We start from the raw sequence: 7,175 nt of genomic DNA on the forward strand, positions 1-7,175 counted from the left end.
GCTGGCTGCCAGGGATGGTTTATATCCTGTAACTTTGCAGAGTCTTTCTGGTTGCGTCTACCTATTTTCTGGCTGGCAAAGAGAAATTGACTGTCCTGTCAACAAAGCACAATAAACTTTTGCTAGTCTATTATGTCTGGTTGTAACAAAACAAAAGGCTATAGAAAGAAGATAACCATTGTGTTATTACTGATTTGAGCTAGTACACTGTATGTATTTACTGGCATCTCCAAGAAAATCTGCCAGCTCGCTGAGGTGAGAAGCTGCCCCTTTAAGGAAACAGAAGGAAAATGCGTGCATGTGTATTTACAAAGAGTACAAGAGCACAGGGGAATCACCGCATCTGCACATGTCACTCACGAAGCTGCCCGTGGACTGCATCTCTTTTCACTGCTGTCACCAAAAATGCACTTTAGACAGCATTTGAAAACTTTTCAGAGATGTGCCTTTGTAAGCAACCTGAACTGCAGGTAAATTTTAGACATTACTGCTAATAATCCCCCTCTTGCACCATTGCTATTTATTATTAGAGAGTTTGTATCTGCATCTGTGGGGGTTTCTAGAGCTGCTGAGGTTTTCACAAAAGCAGGGAAGTTTCAGAAGTGTTGGTGTACTGAGGTGGGATGAACTAAAGGTGTTGATAGGAAACAGCTGCTGGACAGATGTGCCTGCCCTTGTCAGTTTGTTTCTGATTGCTTAATTACCAGCTCTCTTGGCAGAAGTTTGTTAGGAAGTTTTTTTATCTCCATATGACAACAGACCTGGTACAAGCTTTCTCATGTCATTTGTGCTCTAATTGGATTAAAATTATATATGCTATAGTTCGTGGAAACTAGATGTGGAGATTGTTTATTTCCAGACTCCCACAAAAGCAGCAGAATTGCCCAGGTATAGTGTACCCTCCAGGCAAACCTGTTCAATGTTTCAGTTTGATTTTTTTTCTTCCCCCCCTCCTTTCCGTAAATGCACTTGGGCAGAACTAGTTTAAACACAGGCGAGCTGAGTTATGGTCCAGCCAGGCGGGTTTAAACTCTTACAAGAGACTGTCCTGATGTGGGAGCTGAGTGGCAAGAGGAGCAAAATGGGAGTTGTGAGACTGGGATCCCGCAAATCAGCTTGATACGGCTTCTCTGTACGTCGGTTTGAAAATGCTTGGTTGACTAAAAGCTGAAAGAGAAAAGAGGATGATAAAATCTACTTTTCAAAAGTATTTTGATTGAACAGCTTCCGAAATGTGTGAGATGCCATTGGGTTTCCTGTTTACATTTCAAGTGTTTAATAACCTTAAGTGAAAATACACAATTTTAGCAATGAAAAATTGTTCAGCTCCTTTAATCTAGGTTTCATTTAAATTTTTGCAACTTAAGTTCTTTAAATTTTGAAACATTCTTAAAAATACTACAGTATTTTAAAAAAACAGCCAGAGAGCCACAGATTACTCTTGGCTTTACCTATATTCATGATGTGATATTTGTGTTGATAGAGCTTGTGTTTCAGGCTCAAACATTCATCTTTTATGTGAAGTAAGTTGATCTTTAAGACACTATGTTATGAATACTAGTCAGATTTTAATGTAAATATTATAATGATAAAATTGATTAAACTAGGACCATAGTAAAAGCATCCCCTTAGTGTCCAAAGTCAGGTAAAAGTGGCAGTGGGGATGTGAATCACTTGCTTTGAATGTGTGTGGGGGGTCAATTTAAACATCATGAATGTAAATATTATTTGTTAGTGGAATTCCGTAGTCACTGCTTGCTGTGCAGCGGTCATCTGTTGCATCTGTTGTTTTGGTTTCATGAGTTAACAGTATATTCATTTGACTCATAGGGAAAAATACTAATATTATCGTACTTTTGAATGATTCCGTGTGAGTTCATTGCACAGCAGCTGTTGACTTGGTATCCAAAAATTTGACATCAGCAATAAATTTGTATTCACCTTCCGGGGGAGAACAGCTGTTGACTTGGTATCCAAAAATTTATCAGCAATAAATTTGTATTCACCTTCCGGGGGAGACCATAAATGGCAATTAAAATTCTGATTATATTTTGTACCCATAAATGATTTGTTAATATGTATAGTTCTAGTGGTAGATATTAAGTAAAATAAAAACTTTATATATTTCACGCTGAAATACATAAAATAATTTTTCTTACTTAGTCTGAACAAATATCAAATAATGGAATGCTGCAAGAACACTTTCATAGGCTCACTTGAGCTATGGATTTATTCTCAATAACTGTTTACTATAAAATGTGAGTAACTATTAAAAATCCTACATTTTATGTTTAAATTTTGTTGTGGTGTTAGTGTACATATTTGTTTAAATATTGGATCTGTGATCAAATTTTTCCTCTCTTCCTTAAAGATGAACTTAAATTAATGTAGGATGAATTTAAATTGGTGTTGCTGTTCCTCATAATAATCCTGTGACAGTTATGTCATTGAATAGATATCACTGAAAATTGTAGTCTCTTTTCACTGAGACAATATAACATGCAAGATTTCTCTGATGTTTTGTAATTTGTTGTGTTTTAGATTTTTATCTTGCTAATAACACTTTTTCTAACAACAACTTAGAAAAAATCATTTTAGAAACTAAAATCATGTTTCGCTAGAGAGTGATTAATATCTGTGACCTTTATTTTTGGATCAGGAACATAAATATACACTTTTTTCTGTGTTGGTCATTGTCTAAAATTTCATCTTTGTTCTGCTTTCCATTACATACCATGAATTATATGAAATTAATTTAATCGCTACTCCAAACAGAAATTAAATGTGCCCTAATCCAGAGTTACGTTGTTTGCTTTTACAACTGTAAGTCATAAGTAATTAATTTTCCTTGGAAAATTAATTCACTTACCATTCCCAGTAGCATCATATGTTGACATAGGGTTATAGATAGTTTAATGTTTTTGTTCAGCATGTTGGCCTCAACTTTGGAAGACCTTAAAGCAAAACAAATTCAAATTTACTCGACTGTATATAATTCAGGGTTATTTAAAGTGAACGTTGTCTTTATTGCTGTCAACCAGCTGACAATGATGATTCTAAAATTATATTCAGTCTTCCAAAAACCTAAAGTCTATGGAGAGATATGAGTTATTTCTTTAAAATAAATAAATAAAATAAAATTAACATCAGACCTTTGAATAACATGGCCACTGGAATGCCATCAATAGTTGAAAAATTTAGCTCCTCGGAGAACATAACTATATATTACAAAGCCTTGGGGTAGAGGCAGTTTTGGGTTTTTGGTTTTTTTCAACGTGCTTTATGTTGCTTGAGACGCTAGTAGGTGATTCATTATTCCTGTTGCACTCAGAAATTTCTAAGTTGACTTAATTTGGAACATTGTTTTGTTTCCTATATTGTCACGTACAGAAGGGCAGCTTGTTACAGTGCCAAAGGAGAGCGCGAACGCTTGTGTGGGTGGCCCTGCTGCCCAGAACTGACTGTCCTTCAGAGATGGCATTGAGTAGTGTGGGCCAGAAGTCTTCCGGAGTGAGAGAGGCAGCTTTGAACTCTAATCTTTCAAGTTTGCCAGGAGGACCTTTTTTTTTAATTTTTTTTTTTTTTTCATTCTATGCAGTTCCATAAAACATGGTGTTTATTGCTTTGGTTTATTTTTATTTATTTAAGTCTCCCGGGTGAAACTCCAGTGACGGCAGTGTTGCAGTTCAAACAAGCAAGGCTTATTTTATAAATGTCCCTTTGTGGGTTGGTGGCTGCATTTTCCTGAATGCAGGGGGTCGGTATCAGTGGCGTTTAATTTAGAATTTTGGGGGTGGAAAGTAGAAATTGACATTTAATTCCAGTGTAAAGTTACTCCTAGATCAGGCATAAAAATATTATTGCATTAGCAATCATAGGAAGAAAATAAACTATGAGTGCATTGACAATATACAGTGGTGTGGCAGACTTGGGTAAAATAGAGCAGTAGATGGAAGAAAAGACTTTTTCAGATGCTTTTTTCAGCACAGCATGTTTTTTCAAGTAAAGAGTGTACAGAAAAGCGTTCTACTACTAGAATTAAGTCCTACTAGTTGTGGCAGCAAAGGTAAATTAATCTGTACATAGCAAAATTGTGTATAGATAAATACTACTACACATCTCTTGCACATACATGCATCCATATGCAACATTGATGAATGTGTTGACAGATATCTACATTAAATTCTGTATCTGTTACTTTCATTTTCAATTACTTTTAATTTCCTGGTTCTACATGAGACACAATGCCACTGTGTGTATCTGTTAGTGTAACAGGTCTCGGAAGGTATTGCTAGCTGTTTTATTATTACAGCTTAATTACTTTCGAAAGGCTTCACTATGATATTTAAAATTACGAAGTCTCCTGCAAAGATATCGTCAGTCTGGTGAACTGAGTTTGGCCACGTACTTCTCATTGACAGTCATGTCTGTTACTGAAGCTGCATCCTACCTACTGTCCTGAACTCTTCATGCCTTCCTTATCTGGGCTGTCAGTTTTAACAAAGCTCAACTCTTGCCAAGCCTGCAAAAGTTGTTCTCTCCTTCATTTTCACCTACTGTGTGATACGGTGTACCTTCCATCTCAGGAAAATGAGAAGCAAGCAGCAGCTCTATCCTTTTCTTATTCTTCTTCGCAGGAGCTTGTGCTGATTACGTGTATGAGCAGCAGGCTCAGGACACCCTGCCCTAGTGCACCAGCATTCTCATTACAGTTACCCTTCTGTGGTATTGTTATCTATGTAATGTATGTAAAAATGGTGTTGTGTATAAGATATTTTGTGAGCCAACCAAAAGCTGTTGCTTTTCCTACAGATTTCTTGGCAGTGGGAGTTTGTGTTTCTTTTGGGAATACTCCCATTCATTTTATGATGACAGTGATTGTCTAAATTTGCAAGAAAAATGAAGTTAAAATAATTATTGTTTAAAAAAAAAAATCAGCAGAAACTATTTCTTCAGTCAAAATTTATATTTTGAGCTCGACTGTAGTTTTGGATTAGATAATTCAGAGTTGGCAGTAATTCTGCAAAAAACACTGAGCTATAAAGTACAATAGGAAAAAGCCCAAGAAGCATGAACAAATGTGTACAGTGTCTCCTAATGTAAGTGCCTGGCTCTTTGGAGGCCACCAAGAAGCCTACAGTGATTGACGTGCATTCTGGCAAAGGTTGCTTTTTATTTTTTCTTCCCCCCCTCCCTCCCCTGCCCCTTCTCTCCTGCAATAGTGGTGAAGTCAGTCAAAGTATATAGACAAAGCTGAGTGAATACCAGTTTCCCCAGTACAGAGGCTATTTTTTCAGGAAGTCTAACTCAAACCAGATGTTTTGCTTAGACCTAGAGTTTGTTGCTGCCAAGCATCTCATCAGAGGTCAGAGTTCTGGGCTCAAGGCCCTGCTAGAATTCTTTCACAAATTGCTATTCGGTGAGGTTTTAATCCTAATGGAAAGAATAATGTGCTTGTAAAATCTGCAGTTATTACAAACACAGTATACATATTGTGGACTTCAAATAACTACATATTTCATTCCCATAAACAGGGAATGCAGATGAATGCAGTGTGTAATAGTTTTAGACATTCAAACTTAAACCAAGTATATAGTTTATACTACTGTTAACCATTTGCATTCTTAACACTCCTGTAAAATGAGTAGTAATCTCGACTAACAATTGGCAGCTCAAAACAAAACAAAATGAAAAAACCTCCAGCACGTTTTGACTTGTAAGCTGTTTCTTGAAGTAAATAGGAAACCTTTTGCTTTTAAGCACGTTTCAAAAAACACTTTGCTTGCAAAGGCATTAGGTTTGGCACAGTTTGTTTCTTTCCTTCTTTCCTTTTTTTTCTGTCTCAGTTTTTAAATAGTTTGGTAGCAACATTTTATGGTCAACTTAATCTTACTTCAAGTATTTCTTCATACAGCTAATTATTCATCCCCAAAACCTCAGAGTAGACTGTGTATACTCCAGCTTACTTAAAAACAAATGCTGGTGATACAAAGTGGTAAGAACAAGAACTAGTGATGAAATATCTCACTATATTTTTGTCTTCTTATTGGGAGCAGTATGCATAAGCTTCTGCTGTGATTCTGCTGAAGTTAAGTTTGTAAGAGAAACATCTCAGGTAACTTTGTGAGGATGCTGCAGCTTGATACAGTATGAAGACTGAAATTTTAGCTATCAGAAACTAATATATGCCATGGAAAAGAGTGCTACAGTGTGAAATTGGATGATGTAACTCATATGTCAGTACAGTGAGGCTATAGTGATAAGTTGTTTTGAGCTTTATCTTCTGTAGTATCTTAGTTTTCAGCAAACACTGATGAAGAATCTGTCATTTTCTAACTGATAACTCTTCAAACTTAAGTTTTAAATATGTTCAATTATAATATAACTGTGCTGCTTCATCTCATTTTAATTTGTGAGTTTTATGTAACTCATAAATGTCTTTTCACTACACGTAAGAGAAAGATGTGTCACTCAAGAACTAATGTTATCCCATTTGTGTGATGATCATAGTCACAGAATCACAGAATTACACACAGAATGTCAGGAATTGGAAGGGACCTCAAAAGATCATCCAGTCCAACCCCCCTGCCAGAGTGGGATCACCTACAATAGATCACACAGGAATGTGTCCAGGTGGGTTTTGAATGTCTCCAGAGAAGGAGACTCCACAACCTCCCTGGGCAGCCTGTTCCAGTGCTCTGTCACTCTCACAGTGAAAAAGTTTTTCCTTATATTTACGTGGAACCTCCTATGCTCCACCTTGTACCCGTTTCCCCTTGTCCTACTGTTGGACATCACTGAGAAGAGCCTGGCTCCATCCTCCTGACATTTGCCCTTTACATATTTATAAACATTAATGAGCTCACCCCTCAGTCTTCTCTTCTCCAAACTAAAGAGACCCAGCTCCCTCAGCCTTTCATCTTAAGGAAGATGTTCCTCTCCCTTAATCATCTTTGTGGCTCTGCGCTGGAGTCTTTGCATAGTGATAGCCATGCTGGGAAGGAGGTAAATATGTATAAGGCAGTATGTCTGTGTTAATACTCTAAACTTATAGACATGATGAGATGTTCATCTACTGCTGTGCAATTTATTCTTTTTTTTTAATTGCTAGTTTATAAGAAAACTGCATAATGAATGTTGATGCTATAGTATAGGTGTTACCTTTGGGAAGGGGG

The sequence above is a fragment of the Antrostomus carolinensis genome, unplaced genomic scaffold (genome assembly GCF_000700745.2).
Source record: "Antrostomus carolinensis isolate BGI_N321 unplaced genomic scaffold, ASM70074v2 scaffold1859, whole genome shotgun sequence".
Classification (NCBI taxonomy): domain Eukaryota; kingdom Metazoa; phylum Chordata; class Aves; order Caprimulgiformes; family Caprimulgidae; genus Antrostomus; species Antrostomus carolinensis.